This window comes from Leptodactylus fuscus, chromosome 3 (genome assembly GCF_031893055.1).
Source record: "Leptodactylus fuscus isolate aLepFus1 chromosome 3, aLepFus1.hap2, whole genome shotgun sequence".
Classification (NCBI taxonomy): Eukaryota; Metazoa; Chordata; class Amphibia; order Anura; family Leptodactylidae; genus Leptodactylus; species Leptodactylus fuscus.
Window position 1 is genome coordinate 29,696,715 of NC_134267.1, and position 18,751 is coordinate 29,715,465.

General features: G+C 44.6%; 1 protein-coding gene across 3 annotated transcripts in view; it reads right to left on the bottom strand.

The window, feature by feature from the left end:
• Window positions 1–18,165, bottom strand: part of LRFN2 (leucine rich repeat and fibronectin type III domain containing 2) — a 287,210-nt gene extending 269,045 nt beyond the window's left edge. For all 3 annotated transcript variants that reach the window (XM_075267365.1, XM_075267364.1, XM_075267363.1), the window contains exon 1: window positions 17,770–18,165. The gene's annotated coding sequence lies outside the window, so the exon portion shown is untranslated. The remainder of the gene's footprint in view (window positions 1–17,769) is intronic.
• Between the last annotated feature and the right edge of the window lie 586 nt (window positions 18,166–18,751).

Genomic DNA, 18,751 nt, shown 5'->3' on the forward strand with positions numbered 1-18,751 from the left:
ACTTAGAGAGAGATAGGAAGAGGAGGAGAGAGAAAGGAAGGTGTAGGGGGAGACATCTGGATAAATACACCATAATAACAATGTAAGTTACATGTAAGTCACCGCCAGGACTGGGACATGCAATAAGAAGATTAGCAAACAGAGAGAGATAGGAAGAGGAGGAGGAGAGAAGGGAAGGTGTAGGGGAGTCATCTATACAATACACCATAGTAACAATTTGTCGTGTATATATTACACTGGAGGGACCGCTCATTCTACTACATGTAAGTCACTGCCAAGACTGGAACATGCAATAAGAAGATTAGCAAATAGAGAGAGATAGGAGGAGGAGGAGAGAGGGGAATGTGTACGGGGAGACATCTGTATAAAACAGCATAGTAATAATGTGTCCTGTATACAGTCCTATGAAAAAGTTTGGGCACCCCTATTAATCTTAATCATTTTTAGTTCTAAATATTTTGGTGTTTGCAACAGCCATTTCAGTTTGATATATCTAATAACTGATGGACACAGTAATATTTCAGGATTGAAATGAGGTTTATTGTACTAACAGAAAATGCGCAATATGCATTAAACCAAAATTTGACCGGTGCAAAAATATGGGCACCTCAACAGAAAAGTGACATTAATATTTAGTACATTCTCCTTTTGCAAAGATAACAGCCTCTAGTCTCTTCCTGTAGCTTTTAATCAGTTCCTGGATCCTGGATGAAGGTATTTTGGACCATTTCTTTCTACAAAACAATTCAAGTTCAGTTAAGTTTGATGGTCGCCGAACATGGACAGCCCGCTCTCAAATGATCTGAACACAAAGATTGTTCAACATAGTTGTTCAGGGGAAGGATACAAAACGTTGTCTCAGAGATTTAACCTGTCAGTTTCCACTGTGAGGAACATAGTAAGGAAATGGAAGACCACAGGGACAGTTCTTGTTAAGCCCAGAAGTGGCAGGCCAAGAAAAATATCAGAAAGGCAGAGAAGAAGAATGGTGAGAACAGTCAAGGACAATCCACAGACCACCTCCAAAGAGCTGCAGCATCATCTTGCTGCAGATGGTGTCACTGTGCATCGGTCAACTATACAGCGCACTTTGCACAAATAGAAGCTGTATGGGAGAGTGATGAGAAAGAAGCCGTTTCTGCACGTACGCCACAAATAGAGTTGCCTGAGGTATGAAAAAGCACATTTGGACAAGGCAGCTTCATTTTGGAAACAAAAATTGAGTTGTTTGGTTATAAAAAAAAAGGCGTTATGCATGGCGTCCAAAAAGAAACAGCATTCCAAGAAAAACACATGCTACCCACTGTAAAATTTGGTGGAGGTTCCATCATGCTTTGGGGCTGTGTGGCCAATGCCGGCATCGGGAATCTTGTTAAAGTTGAGAGTCGCATGGATTCCACTCAGTATCAGCAGATTCTTGAGAATAATGTTCAAGAATCAGTGACGAAGTTGAAGTTACGCCGGGGATGGATATTTCAGCAAGACAATGATCCAAAACACCGCTCCAAATCCTCAGGCATTCATGCAGAGGAACAATTACAATGTTCTGGAATGGCCATCCCAGTCCCCAGACCTGAATATCATTGAATATCTGTGGGATGATTGGAAGCGGGCTGTCCATGCTCGGCGACCATCTAACTTAACTGAACTTGAATTGTTTGTCCAAAATACCTTTATCCAGGATCCAGGAACTGATTGAAAGCTACAGGAAGCGACTAGAGGCTGTTATCTTTGCAAAAGGAGGATCTACTAAATATTAATGTCACTTTTCTGTTGAGGTGCCCATACTTTTGCACCGGTCAAATTTTGGTTTAATGCATATTGCGCATTTTCTGTTAGTACAATAAACCTCATTTCAATCCTGAAATATTACTGTGTCCATCAGTTATTAGATATATCAAACTGAAATGGCTGTTGCAAATACCAAAATATTTAGAACTAAAAATGATTAAGATTAATAGGGGTGCCCAAACTTTTTCATAGGACTGTATATTACACTGGAGAGACTGCTCATTATACTACATGTAATAAGAAGATTAGGAATTAGAGAGAGATAGGAAGAGCAGGAGAGAGAAGGGAAGGTGTACAGGGAGTCATCTGTATAATACACCATGGTAACAATGTATCCTGTATATATATTAGGAGGGACCACTCATTATACTGCATGTAAATCACTGACAGGACTGGGGAATGTAATAAGATTAGGAATTAGAGAGAGATAGGAAGAGGAGGAGAGAGGGGAAGGGACAGGGGAATCATCTGTATAACAACATGTCCTGTATATGCTGAAGAGATCACAAATACAACGACCTCAATCTGCTGACCAAAAAGTGGCATGTGGGCCGTAGGGGCAGAAATGCACCACAATGTACTAATAATGCAGAAAGTTGAGGCACATTTTTGGCCCCTTTCAGGCACATCTGCCTTAGTGAATGTCTGTCCCAGATTTTTCCTAACATCTCTCTAGTTATATGTAGATAAGACAGATGTAATCCCAAAGATCATCTTCAATCACTGGGAGGCGTCATATCTTGATGTTTTTGAATCTTTTTGAACCTTGTTAATTTTTGGGCTATACTATAACCCTCGTAGAAATTTGCACCAAATGAGATCAGATTAGCCAATCTTAATCTGAGGACCCCTGAGTTCACGTTCCACTTCTACTCTGTAACCAGGGTTGACCTGTAACCCCACATGTTGCCCCCCATGATACAGCCCTGAGTCTGAGCTCTCCACCATGGGGTTACATCGAAGGATTTGTAGAAGCTTTCTGTCAGATCTCTAATCCTGGTGTCCATCTACAGTCAGTCAGGACTTTGCTCCTCCATCTTTGGTTCCTCAGGATAATACGGTATCACCACCAGTCACATAACGCTGTTTGTTTAGGGGAGAAATTTGCAAGTGAAATTACAAGCAGTAGAAAATCGAAAATTATTGGCCCAGACTTGATTTGGTTTTCCTGGATTTGCCATCTCATGACCTTCATGCTCACTAGATAGATAGTCCTGCTCAGCTGGAAGGTCGGTCACCATGGTCAACTGTCCAATGAGACTGAAGGGGTAAGACAACCTCCCGGGGAAGCTGTCGCTTGAGTCTAGGAATAGGTGGGGGTCACATCTGTCAGACCCCAATCGATTGTACATGACCATGTCATCACAGCCTGTTATCTCTATGAGATTTGTAGTTTTCTGATTATTGTATTCTTCTCCTCTCACCCTCCCGGCCAGCACCTCGCCCGCATCCCATGTATTATGGAGTCAGGTAGAACTCAATTTCCTGGTTTTATCTCATATAGAAATTGCCTGGTGGCAGCTGAACATATTTACTGCAGCAAAACAGTTTCAGCTCCGCTCCCCGGGTGTAATAACCGCCGCCTGCTCCCCCGCTCTAATATCGTCCTCTCTACCTGAGATCCAGGTTTAACTCAATCCTGACAATGACCTTTGGGAAAACGCACAGAGCGGAGCGGGATGCTGACATTTCTGAGAGAATCTCCTATACAGTATATACGGGTTGTCACATGACTGAAAACTTGAGAGCCAGGGAGTAGCCGGGGAGAAAAGTGGGGGTATAGGCATGAGGGGTGCAGAGCGGAGTAGACATGGGGAGACGAGGGGGGTATAGACATGAGGGGTGCAGAGAAGGGGTATAATAAAATCAAATCAAACAAGCCTTATTGGTACGTCCGAATAGATGTTTGGCATTGCTAAAGCTAGTAAAGTGGGGGAGGGGGGAGGGGAGTTGGATTCGGGTGGGTGAGTGGTGGGTATGGGGGGGTGGGGTGGGTGGTTTGGGGTATAACAGTCCGTGGAGTCTCGTGTTCCTCTTAGTTGGTGACTGCTATATGGGGAGGTGGGGTGGGGTATAAACAAAACAGGTGAAGAGCAGGGGTGCAGACATGGGGAGACGAGGGGAGTATAGACATGAGGGGTGCAGAGAAGGGGAGTAGACAAGGGGAGATGAAGGGGGGTATAGACATGAAGGGTGCAGAGAAGGGGAGAAGACATGGGGAGAAGAGGGGGGTATAGACATAAGGGGTGCAGAGAAGGGGAGTAGACATGGGGAGACGAGGGGGGTATAGAGATGACAGGTGCAGAGAAGGGGAGTAGACATGGGGAAATGAAGGGGATAGGCATGAGGGATGCAGGGAAGGGGAGTAGACAAGGGGAGACGAGCAGGGGTATGGACATGAGGGGTGCAGAGAAGGGGTATAAACATAACGGGTGCAGAGCAAGGGAGTAGACATGGGGAGAAGAGGGGGTATAGACATGAGGGGTGCAGAGAAGGGGAGTAGACATGGGGAGAAGGGGGGTATAGACATAAGGGGTGCAGAGAAGGGGAGTAAACATGGAGAGACGAGGGGGGTTATAGAGATGAGAGGTGCAGAGAAGGGGAGTAGACATGGGGATAGACATGAGGGATGCAGGGAAGGGGAGATGAGCAGGGGTATGGACATGAGGGGTGCAGAGAAGGGGTATAAACATAACGGGTGCAGAACAGGGTAGTAGACATCGGGAGACGAGGGGTGTATAGAGATGAGAGGTGCAGAGAAGGGGAGTAGACATGGGGAAATGAAGGGGATAGACATGAGGGATGAAGGTAAGGGGAGTAGACAAGGGGAGACGAGCAGGGGTATGGACATGAGGGGTGCAGAGAAGGGGTATAAACATAACGGGTGCAGAGCAAGGGAGTAGACACGGGGAGACAAGGGGGTATAGACATGAGGGGTGCAGAGAAGGGGAGTAGACATGGGGAGAAGAGGGGGGTATAGACATAAGGGGTGCAGAGAAGGGGAGTAGACATGGGGAGAAGAGGGGGGTATAGACATAAGGGGTGCAGAGAAGGGGAGTAGACATGAGGAGACGAGCGGGGGTATAGACATTAGGAGATGAGGGGGGTATAGTTATTAGGGGTGCAGAGAAAAAGTATAAACATGGTGAGAAGAGTGGGTGTATAGACATGATGGGTGCAGAGAAGGGGTTTAGCTTAGACTTGGGGGGTGTAAAGCAGAGTAGAGGGTGCAGAGTAAGAGTATAGACATAGCTGGTGCAGAATAGGGGTATGGTCATGAAGGAGCAGGGCAGGGGAGGGGTGATATACCTTTGGGGCAGATGTGGCATTTGCAATAGGGCCAGATAAGAAGACTAATGGAGAGAAGGTGTCACTACTGGAGGGTCAGTTAGTATTATGAAGTCTTCAGTATTAATATAATAGTAATTATTATATTGCAAGAATTATATTGCATTCATGGATAAGGCTTGAAAAAGCACCATATAGGTGCAAAACATATATTGCCCGTCGTACTAATGCATTACCTCTCTCCCTGCATCATGTTTTTATGGATGTTACAATAAAGGATAGTTTTAAAGACAGACACCCTGGGCGAACGCCCTCTTGCTCTTTTTCTTACTTTTTTATACCAGATAAAAAGACTGTAATACCTGGAGTATGTCATGGGGTGGGGGTGGTCCTGGTGCACAGACATGTACTATACCACAGTTAGCAACACTTGAAAATTGCTTCCAAGGACATTGGGAGAGATTTATTTAGGGTGCAGCTTAAAATGGGCATGGTTTGCAAAGTATACAGTATTATAGTAAACACTGGTATATTGTGCTGGTAAAGTTCCCGGAATGCCAATACTGCACACAATATAATGTCGCTCAGTGCCCCAACACAATATATAATAATAATACATTTTATTTATATAGCGCCAACATATTCTGCAACGCTGTACAATTTGTAGGGTTCAGATACAGATACATAACAAAGAACGTCATTTCACACAATGGGACTGAGGGCCCTGCTCAAGAGAGCTTACAATCTATGAGGTAGAGGGGGTGACACAAGAGGTAGCAGGGGCGGCATTGCTTATACAGTGTTCAGACAATTCTGTAATAGAGGTGACTGTCATTACACAAATAATACTGTATGAGCCGTCACTAGTGGTGACCTTTAACATGTGGATGGAGCTTGAACAGATAAGTTAGGCTGAAAAGGCACAATATCAAGTGGGGTAGTGTGGGAGCGGGGACAGAGGAGGGATAAAATTTAGGGATTCTAATTGTAGTACGGAAGGGTTGACATTAGGAATTGTGATAGGCCTGTCTGAAGAGATGTGTCTTTAGTTTGCGTTTGAAGCTGTAGAAATTGGGAATTAATCTGATTGTCCAGGGTAGAGCATTCCAGAGAAGTGGTGCAGCTCGGGAGAAGTCTTGTATACGAGCGTGGGAGGTTCTGATAATAGAGGATGGAAGTGTTAGGTCATTGAGTGAGCGGAGAGCACGGATTGGGTGATAGACAGAGATGAGGGAGGAAATGTAGGGAGGTGCGGCATTATGGAGAGCCTTGTGGATGAGAGTGATAACTTTATATTTTATTCCAAAATGAATAGGCAGCCAGTGTAGTGACTGGCACAGACCAGAGGCATCGCTGTAGCGTCTAGCCTGATAGATGAGCCTGGCCGCTGCATTCAGAATAGATTGTAGAGGGGAGAGTTTAGTGAGGGGAAGACCGATTAGTAAGGAGTTACAGTAGTCAAGGCGAGAATGAATCAGAGAGACAATAAGTGTCTTTAGTGTATCTCTGGTGAGGAAAGGGCGTATTCTGGAGATGTTTTTGAGGTGGAGGTGACATGAACATGCGAGTGATTCAATATGAGGGGTGAAGGAAAGGTCTGTGTCAACCATGACCCCGAGGCAGCGGGCCTGCTGCCTAGGAGTTATAGTAAGGCCTGAGACTGCAATGGATATATTGGATATATGGATATATTGCCCCTCAGTGGCACCCACACAGGATAATGTCCTATTAATGCACCCACACAGTACATTGTTCCTGAAATGGTCCCTACACAGCATAATCCTCCACTCAATACCCATGCAAAATGCAGTATATAACCCCTCAGTGTCCCTCACAAAGTATAATATAATGCCCCCATAGCTGCACTCTCAGATTCACAACTCTGCAGGTGTTGCACAATGATGTATGCACCAGGCATCAGAAAGCAACAAATAGACACCCGCAGCAAGGAAGAAGTGGGGAGCAGACTGTGAGTAATGAATCGATATGTCCGGGACCCCCATAAGGAGCATCTCCAGCAAATCTGCAAGCTCAGGGTGACAACCACAGCACCAAAGATGCGAGAGCAAACAGCGGCATAGGAAACATCACCGATTATATAAAAAACTAGCAAGAGGACCTGGCTTCGCACGGGTATATTACATTTTATGTTTGTGTAGTGGCCCCATAAGAATTGTCCAATTTTGCACTGATGTATTTTGTATGTAGTTTGTGTGTATGTCCATAAGCATCATGTGATTATGTGTATCTCATTTTGGATATCAGTGAAAAACCTGTGATCAGTTGTTATGGATATCTGGAGTAAAGCTGTATCTAATCCTTCCCCGTGTAGTACTGTGTTTAGACGCAAGTATCTAATCCTTGTTGGTGTGGTACTGTGTGCAGGTGCACATATCTAATCCTCCGGCTTGTGGTACTGTGTGCAGATGCGCGTATCTAATCCTACCCCGTGTGGTATTGTGTGAAGAGGCGCATATCTAATCCTCCGGCAAGTGAAACTGTGTGCGGACGTGCGTATCTAATCTTACGGCATGTGGTACTGTGTGCAGATGCGCGTATCTAATCCTCTGGCATGTGATACTGTGTGCTGAGATGCGCATGTAATTCTCTGGCGTGTGGTATTGTATGCAGAGGCATGTATCTAATTCTGCCCCATGTGGTACTGTGTGCAGACGCAGGTATCTAATCCTCACCTATGTGGTATTGTGTGCAGTGGCGTGTATCTAATCCTCCGGCATGTGGTATTGTGTGGAGAGGTGCATATCTAATCCTCTGGCATGTGCTACTGTGTGCAGAGGCACATATCTAATCCTCCCCCGTGTGGTATTGTGTGATGTGGCGTGTATCTAATCCTCCGGTGTGTGGTATTGTGTGAAGACGCATGTATCTAATCCTCTGGCGTGTAGAACTGTGTGCAGATGCGCGTATCTAATCCTCTGGCATGTGGTATTGTGTGCAGATGCGCGTATCGAATCCTCCCCCGTGTGGTACTGTGTGCTGAGACGCGTATCTAATTCTCCAAAGTGTAGTACTGTGTGCAGACACACGTATCTAATCCTCCCATGTGGTATTGTGTGAAGAGGCGCGTATCTAATCCTACAGCGTGTGGAACTGTGTGTAGACGTGTGTATCTAATCCTATGGCATGTGATACTCTGTGCAGACGCGTGTATCCAATCCTTTGGCATGTGGTACTGTCAGGGGTGAACCTTCCCCTTTCGCCGCCCGAGCTAACTGCAGAAAGCCGCCCCCCCCCCCTGCCGGGAGGAGGGGGCAGATCGGGGGCGTGGCCGGTGGATCGGGGGCGTGGTCGAGTGAAGGGGCGGGGCTTAGCCCCGTTCGCCGGCAGAGAGTAGGCCCGGAGACTGCCTGCTCTCTGCCTGACCGTGAGGGGAGGCTGCCGGAGCAGCGCTGCTCCAGCGGCCTCCCCAAACCACCGCTCGGTGATAAGCCAGTCCAGGTCAGCTTGTCCTGGACTGGCTTAGGTTAGCAAAAATGCCACCCTCCCTGAGGCCCTGGCATAGTGCCGCCTGAAGCGCTCGCTTCAGGTCGCTTCATGGGAGGTGCGGCACTGGGTACTCTGTGCAGACACATGTATCCAATCCCCCGGCGTGTGGTACTGTGTTCAGATGCGTGTATCTAATCCTTCGGCAGGTGGAACCATGTGCAGACGCACGTCTCTAATCCTTCAGTGTGTGGAACTGTGTGCAGAAGCGCGCATTTAATCCTCTAGTATGTGGGACTGTGTGCAGACGCGTGTATCTAATCCTCTGGCGTGTGATACTGTGTGCTGTTCTGTGTATCTAATTCTCTGATGCGTGTATCTCAGTCTGGACATCAGTGTTGTATTGTGCATGTGGAGTGACCGTGTGTATTGCAGTTGGAATATGAGTGAAAGACTTGCAGGTTTGTATTTGCTAAGGGGGGGGGGGCATTGTGTTTGGAATGCTGTATCTCAGCAACGGTACGTCTGAGCAAGTTGGAGTCTCGTCTTAAACCTTCCCGGATATCTGAAGTATCTCTGTACCACATTTGGTGAAGATTGGTACATTCGTTTGGTTTGCATTAGAGAACAGACAGACAGACAGACGGACAGACAGACAGAGACAGAAATTCATTTTTATAATATAGAGAGATAGACATTATAGATACAGTCTTAGGAGCCTTGGCACTGTCATACACTATGTATTATAGATATATAGTCCTAGGAGCCCTGAAAGTGTCATACACTATGTATTATAGATATATAGTCCTAGAAGCCCTTTCAGTGTCATACACTATGTATTATAGATATATAGTCCTAGGAGCCCTGACAGTGTCATACACTATGTATTATAGATATATAGTCCTAGGAGCCCTGACAGTGTCATACACTATGAATTATAGATATATAGTCCTAGGAGCCCTGACAGTGTCATACACTATGTATTATAGATATACAGTCCTAGGAGCCCTGACAGTGTCATACACTATGTATTATAGATATATAGTCCTAGGAGCCCTGACAGTGTCATACTCTATGTATTATAGATATACAGTCCTAGGAGCCCTGACAGTGTCATACACTATGTATTATAGATATATAGTCCTAGGAGCCCTGACAGTGTCATACACTATGTATTATAGATATATAGTCCTAGGAGCCCTGACAGTGTCATACACTATGTATTATAGATATACAGTCCTAGGAGCCCAAACAGTGTCATACAATATGTATTATAGATATATAGTCCTAGGAGCCCTGACAGTGTCATACACTATGTATTATAGATATACAGTCCTAAGAGCCCTGACAGTGTCATACACTTTGTATTATAGATATATAGTCCTAGGAGCCCTGACAGTGTCATACACTATGTATTATAGATATACAGTCCTAGGAGCCCTGACAGTGTCATACACTATGTATTATAGATATATACTGTAGTCCTAGGAGCCCTGACAGTGTCATACACTATGTATTATAGATATATAGTCCTAGGAGCCCTGACAGTGTCGTACACTATGTATTATACATATACAGTCCTAGGAGCCCTGACAGTGTCATACACTATGTATTATAGATATATAGTCCTAGGAGCCCTGACAGTGTCATACACTATGTATTATAGATATATAGTCCTAGGAGCCCTGACAGTGTCATACACTATGTATTATAGATATATAGTCCTAGGAGCCCTGACAGTGTCATACACTATGTATTATAGATATATAGTCCTAGGAGCCCTGACAGTGTCATACGCTATGTATTATACATATAGTGTCCTTAATCTCTATATGTCTGGACAATCATAATGCTATAAGAGGGGAGGGTAATAGAATATTGCTATAAAAATGCTGCTATAGGAATTAATCGCAGGACCTAACACTGTTTATACCGTAATATAGAAAGTTGCCATTGGTGAGCGCTTTGGCCTCTTCACTGCTCACCAGATACAGTGTTGGTGCAGATTTGAGTTTCTCCCTTGTGCCCCCATCCCCTCCCCCCACTAGATTATTATCAGCCACTATAAGTGCCATCTCTACTTCATTAATAAATCATGACCTATTATCTGCAGGAAGATACAGAATCTATGAAGAGGAAGAAGCTGAAAGCCTTTCCAGTGGAGTAGTCGGCGACCAGGACACATCAGCACAGGACTCAGACCCAGTCTATCTATTGTTATCACAGTAAATATCCAGATAATGAGGAATATCAGACCCTGAACATCATCATCCAGGAGTCTGGAGCATCAGGCAGCACGCACCTGTACCACTAGGTGACACTCTAGAGTATTGCACTGGGCACACAGTGCACTGTGCTTCAGGCAACAGCGCATCCAGTGGTCAGGTAGGGAATTGCAAATAAAATCATCATTGGATTTAATGCATAACATCATGACCCACAGAGTTATCCCTAAGTCTGAACAACACCAAGTAACTCAAAACTCGGGGCCGGGCAGGAGTTTCAGTATAACCCTCCCCCTATACAATCCATTCTGCATGTTACTCTATGTCTGTATGTGTCTAGTATGTACAGTATGTGCAGTTCCATGATACAGAACTGTCAGTCACTTCTATCACACAGCACTGTCAGTCGCTTCTATCATACAGCACTGTCAGTCTCTTCTATCACACAGCACTGTCAGTCACTTCTATCACACAGCACTATCAGTCTCTTCTATCACATAGCACTGTCAGTCACTTCTATCACACAGCACTGTCAGTCACTTATATCATAGAGCACTGTCAGTCTCTTCTATCATACAGCACTGTCAGTCTCTTCTATCATACAGCACTGTCAGTCTCTTCTATCATACAGCACTGTCAGTCTCTTCTATCATACAGCACTGTCAGTCTCTTCTATCACACAGCACTGACAGTCACTTCTATCACACAGCACTATCAGTCTCTTCTATCACACAGCACTGTCAGTCACTTCTATCACACAGCACTGTCAGTCTCTTCTATCATACAGCACTGTCAGTCTCTTCTATCATACAGCACTGTCAGTCTCTTCTATCATACAGCACTGTCAGTCTCTTCTATCACACAGCACTGACAGTCACTTCTATCACACAGCACTGACAGTCACTTCTATCACACAGCACTATCAGTCTCTTCTATCATACAGCACTGTCAGTCACTTCTATCACACAGCACTGTCAGTCTCTTCTATCATACAGCACTGTCAGTCTCTTCTATCATACAGCACTGTCAGTCTCTTCTATCATACAGCACTGTCAGTCTCTTCTATCACACAGCACTGACAGTCACTTCTATCACACAGCACTATCAGTCTCTTCTATCACACAGCACTGTCAGTCACTTCTATCATACAGCACTGTCAGTCACTTCTATCACATAGCACTGTCAGTCACTTCTATCACACAGCACTGTCAGTCACTTCTATCATACAGCACTGTCAGTCTCTTCTATCATACAGCACTGTCAGTCTCTTCTATCACACAGCACTGTCAGTCTCTTCTATCACACAGCACTGTCAGTCACTTCTATCACACAGCACTGTCAGTCACTTCTATCATACAGCACTCAGTCACTTCTATCATACAGCACTGTCAGTCACTTCTATCATACAGCACTGTCAGTCACTTCTATCACATAGCCCTGTCAGTCATTTCTATCACACAGCACTGTCAGTCATTTCTATCACACAGCACTGTCAGTCACTTCTATCACACAGCACTGTCAGTCACTTCTATCATACAGCACTCAGTCACTTCTATCATACAGCACTGTCAGTCACTTCTATCACACAGCACTGTCAGTCACTTCTATCACACAGCACTGTCAGTCACTTCTATCATACAGCACTCAGTCACTTCTATCATACAGCACTGTCAGTCACTTCTATCATACAGCACTGTCAGTCACTTCTATCATACAGCACTGTCAGTCTCTTCTATCACACAGCACCTGATTGGCTGTACCTTATACAGAGGATTCATGGATTCTCCTGGATTAATATGATCTGATACAATGCCATGCCACAGAATTCCCAGTCTGCAGGCAGCAGTGTACATACAAGACATCACCTCCGTTTATACACCTAACTCCCTATGATTTTTCTAGTATGTCAGTATTCACTGAAGTTGTAGCATTCTATTTATGCACTAGGAGCCTCTGGATGAACAGAAGTCCTGCATAGGCTTAGTCTATAATTTGAACAGCGACAGGTGTGTGGAGATGGAGGACCCTCTATAGGACATGATGCTGCGTCTATGGCAGTTTTCCTGGACTTTTGCAGACTTCCTCTTTAAGGGACTGACCTTCAGGCGCTACAAGACGATGAAATTATTTTTAGACTCCTCCATTTTGCTGGTATTTTTAAGGTGTCACCTATTCTATCCGGAACATTTTCTGATTCCTCTCAGAATGATCAATGACTGTGATGTGACCCGTGTTGTGACAGGAGGGGGGATGGAGTCACATGGGAGTCACGCCGCAACCTGTGATATTCTGGAGAACGCTGGCCCGCATCATTGCACGCTCAGCTGAGTACACACCGCACACTGTCAGGATAATAATAGCAAGAGAACATCTGTACACATCTATATACCCATCTAGATACATATATACACATCTATTCACATCTATATACCCATCTATACACATCTATACACATATATATACACAAACACATCTACATACCCATCTATATACATATATACACATCTATATACCGATCTATATACCCATCTAGATACATATATACACATCTATTCACATCTATACACATCTATATACACATACACATCTATATACATCTATATACCCATCTATATACATATATACACATCTATATACTCATATATATATATATATATATATATATATACATGCACATCTATATACATTTATAGACCCATCTATATACATATATACACATCCGTATACAACTATATACCCATCGATATACATATATACATATCTATACACATCTATATACATATATATATAAACAAATATATACATATATACGTACATCTATATACCCATCTATATACATCTATATACCCATCTATATATATATATATATATATATATATACACACACACACACATCTGTACATAACTATAAACACATCTATGTATCATACCTACCTATCAATTATCTCTTCCCTCCCTCCCTTCCTCTCTTCTCCTTTCCTTTCCTTTCCTTTCCTTTCCTTTCCTTTCCTTTCCTTTCCTTTCCTTCCTCCCTCCCTAAGTAAGAAGGCATGGATTGCAAGTCCCAGAACACCCTGCTGTCTGCTGGGGGTTGTAGTTCTACAATGAAGCTGAGCAGATAAGCGATAGCATTGCAGACATAGTAACAATATATACAATGTATGTCCGTATAGGGATTAATACAGCAGGCACTATAAATCCCAGGGTGTCTTGTTGTCTGATGGGAGTTGTAGTTCTGCAGTGAAGTTAAATAATCTGTAGTAAAATCCCAGCTATAGATGTTTTGTATATAGGGGGGGGGTTATAGTCTGTCTCTGACTAACGCACCCCTCATGTGCTGCTCACACTCCGCACCGCTCCGCTATCAGAGGATTCATTAGTCACTGACTGTTTGTTATTAGGTGAATATTCTAAAGCTTCTGTCTGTGCACAGATAATGGGGGACGTTTCGTACTAAGGGGGTCAACGTAGTGAGGGAGGGTCCAACTCAGTAATAACAAAGGATTCAGAACTGCCACATAGTAACAGCTCCCAAATTATCACTCCCAGTCTGCAGGAAGCAGTCTCCATACAAGACATTACCTCCAGTCTGCAGGCAGCAGTCTCCATACAAGACATCACCTCCAGTCTGCAGGCAGCAGTCTCCATACAAGACATCACCTCCAGTCTGCAGGCAGCAGTCTCCATACAAGACATCACCTCCAGTCTGCAGGCAGCAGTCTCCATACAGGTCATCACCCCCAGTCTGCAGGCAGCAGTCTCCATACAAGACATTACCCCCAGTCTGCAGGCAGCAGTCTCCATACAGGTCATCACCCCCAATCTGCAGGCAGCAGTCTCCATACAAGTCACCCCCAGTCTGCAGGCAGCAGTCTCCATACAGGTCATCACCCCCAGTCTGCAGGCAGCAGTCTCCATACAAGACATCACCTCCAGTCTGCAGGCAGAAGTCTCCATACAAGACATCACCTCCAGTCTGCAGGCAGCAGTCTCCATACAGGTCATCACCCCCAGTCTGCAGGCAGCAGTCTCCATACAGGTCATCACCCCCAGTCTGCAGGCAGCAGTCTCCATACAGGTCATCACCTCCAGTCTGCAGGCAGCAGTCTCCATACAGGTCATCACCCCCAGTCTGCAGGCAGCAGTCTCCATACAGGTCATCACCTCCAGTCTGCAGGCAGCAGTCTCCATACAGGTCATCACCCCCAGTCTGCAGGCAGCAGTCTCCATACAGGTCATCACCTCCAGTCTGCAGGCAGCAGTCTCCATACAGGTCATCACCTCCAGTCTGCAGGCAGCAGTCTCCATACAGGTCATCACCCCCAGTCTGCAGGCAGCAGTCTCCATACAGGTCATCACCCCCAGTCTGCAGGCAGCAGTCTCCATACAGGTCATCACCCCCAGTCTGCAGGCAGCAGTCTCCATACAGGTCATCACCCCCAGTCTGCAGGCAGCAGTCTCCATACAAGTCATCACCCCCAGTCTGCAGGCAGCAGTCTCCATACAAGACATCACCCCCAGTCTGCAGGCAGCAGTCTCCATACAGGTCATCACCCCCAGTCTGCAGGCAGCAGTCTCCATACAGGTCATCACCCCCAGTCTGCAGGCAGCAGTCTCCATACAGGTCATCACCCCCAGTCTGCAGGCAGCAGTCTCCATACAGGTCATCACCCCCAGTCTGCAGGCAGCAGTCTCCATACAAGTCATCACCCCCAGTCTGCAGGCAGCAGTCTCCATACAAGTCACCTCCAGTCTGCAGGCAGCAGTCTCCATACAAGTCACCTCCAGTCTGCAGGCAGCAGTCTCCATACAAGTCATCACCTCCAGGCAGCAGTTTCCATAGAAGGTCCAACCCCCATCCTTCTTGTTTGCAGGCAGCAGTTTCCATACAAGGTACCCCCCTGTTTGCAGGCAGCAGTCGCCCGGTTCTCCCAGTATATCAGCAGCAGTCTGAGTTTATCCAGCATGTTCCAGGGCTGGGCTCCATCGTAGAGAGTGTGTGCAGTGCATACATATCAGCAGAGGGTTCGGGAGCTCCACACTGCATATATGGGGTCACTGACATCAAGCTGCTGGAATGGCAAGGGTTAATGCATAGGTCTAGGCCCCAGCATATCTTTATATAGGAGAATCTTTGCCCCCTGCTTGGTTGATTCTGTGAGGACGTGACTCTCTCCGAGCTGTACTGACTTCTTAGACGGAACCAGCTGGAGAGCTGCAATGTCAGGAATGTTGTGTCTTCAGGTACTCACCCCACCATCCGACATGCAGAGACCCCCATAATCCACATACTGGACCCCTGCACCCTATCTCATACCCCAGGTCTGACAGCCTGCCCCGTCTGTAGCTTCCTCTGCCCCATGCTCCCCTTCATTTTCTTATTTTACTGCATCGAAAAAGATTAACCCTCCATCCATACTTATGTAGCTGTCATTAACCCTTCCTGGGAACAGCACCCTGCAGACGACAGCTGCCCATCACCATTAGTGACCATGCATGGAAGCTAAACCTGGCAAGATGGCATTCTGAGGATCAGACCCAAAATAAGCAAAATAACATCCACAAAATCTCCGTTTCAGTGTTGTGAGTGTAACAAAGCAGGCAGCGAGGAAGAGGAGGAAGAAGAAGAGGAAGAAGCTCTAAAATAACTGCCAAAGAGTCAGAAAACTCTGACATGGTAAATAACATTGTGAAATATAGAAGATCCAGGCTCACAGTGTAGCGTCATGTAATAAGGGAGAGTGTAATAATGTGGGATAGAAAGTAATATAATCTAATATAATAGAGAGTAATAGAGTGAAATATAATATAAAGTAATAGGATAGAATCTAGTATAATATAAAGTAATAGAGTGTAATAGAATCTAGTATAATATATTGTAATATAATCTAGTATAATATAAAATAATAGAGTGTAATATAATGTATATTATAACAGGAAGAGAGTATAATATAATATAAAGTAATAGGATAGAATCTAGTATAATATATAGTAATGGAGTGTAATATAATGTATAATATAACAAGAATAGAGTATAATATATTGTAATATAATAATATAATATAACATAGTAATAGAATAGTATAATATATAATAATAGTATAGTATATTATAGTATAATGTAGTATAAGTCAATAGAGTAAAATATAATGTAACATATAGTATGATGTAGTATAGTGTAATATTATGTAGTATAGTGTAAGATAATAAGTGTAGTATAATGTAGTATAGTATAATGTAGTATAGTGTAATATAATGTATAATCTAGTACAGTATAATGTAGTATAGTGTAATATAATGTAGTATAATATAAGGTAATAGAGTATAATATAATGTAGCATAATCTAATATAGTATAATGTAGTATAGTGTAATATAATGTAGTATAATCCAGTATAGTATAATGTAGTATAATCTAGTATAGTGTAATATAATATAATGTAGTAGAGTGTCATGTAGTATAGTGTAATATAATGTAGCATAATTTAGTATAATGTAGTATAGTATAATGTAGTATAGTGTAATATAATGTAGTATAATCCAGTATAGTATAATGTAGTATAATATAGTATAGTGTAATATAATGTAATATAATCTAGAATAATGTAGTATAATCTAGTATAGTATAATGTAGTATAGTGTAATATAATATAATGTAGTATAATTTAGTATAATCTAGTATAATCCAGTATAGTATCATCTAATATCTACAGTCTATGTGATGATTCGTGAGCAGAGAACAGACTCTCTGCGCCTCTGTGGATCTTGAAGGTTTTCCTATCTGAGATCTCCAGTAGATCTTATTAGAGCCTTAATCTATTCCCAGCTCACTTTTGGTTCCGCGCCATCCCCTCCCTCCAGAGGTAGTAAAGGCATCTCTAGCCATGACAGGGTTAATCACGTCTTCACCTTTATCTTGTGCCATCCTGCACAGCCTGTCCTCCAGGTAAGGCTCAGCCGCCCATGTCCACAACATTGTCAATCCAAACTTCTTCCCTGGCTGGATGGCGGCGGTGACTTACCTGTGAGAAGTGACATGGATCCCGCTCCACAGACAATCCAGGCTATGCCATGTATCCTGCAGGACGGCAGCTCCAATATAATCCAACCCTCGACTCCAAGAGGCAACCAAAAAAATGCAAACCCGCGGCAGATCCTGACAAGAGCGAGGAAGATGAGCGAATCCCTCGGACTCTAAGCACTGTACATCCCACTGTAGGCAGCACATCCGCCGCTCGCTTCCCTTTGATGCTTCCAGATTTTGGAGAAGCCACCAGCAGAAGATAAAAGCTCCTTAGATGTAGGGATTATGTGGGTCTTAAGGCTGCCCCCTGCATGGTGGGCACTGAAGGTCTCTGCCAGAGATAGAAGGCAGGATGGAGGAGAGGAGAGCGCTCTGATCCCCTCTGAGTGCTGGAGATGGCAGAGCCTGGGAAAGGAGAAGCAGCAGCCTGGGAGGGATCTCGCAATCTCTCGCTCGCTCTCCCTCTCGCTCGCTCTCCCTCTCGCTCGCTCTCCCTCTCGCTCGCTCTCTCCTTCGCTCTCTCTCCCTCTCGCTCGCTCTCTCCTTCGCTCGCTCTCCCTCTCTCTCTCCCTCTTGCGATAATTCAGGGATTGCAAATTTCCCCGCGCCCCGGTGCATTCAGCTCCTGTAACCAAGCAAAGACCAGCAAATAATAAAACCCAGACAAAAAGAGAGAAACCCGGAAAGGGGAAAATAAAGAGGCGAGTGCGGGGATGAAGCAGCAGATTGGCGGAGTAATTCTGGAGCCGTGCACTGTCCTCATAATCCAGGGCATAATAATAGAAACTTAAACCCGTGTAGACACCGCCTGACACGCCAAATCCTCAGATCAACACTCAACATTTGTCATAGGCCGGCATGTCACTTGGGTTTGGGATTTCGGGAAAGGAGGAGAATGAGGTGTAACGTCCCCCTATCTGCGTCCAGCACATGGAAGATCCATGGAAGACACTGGAGAGGGGTGGGAGGGAGGCAAGGGG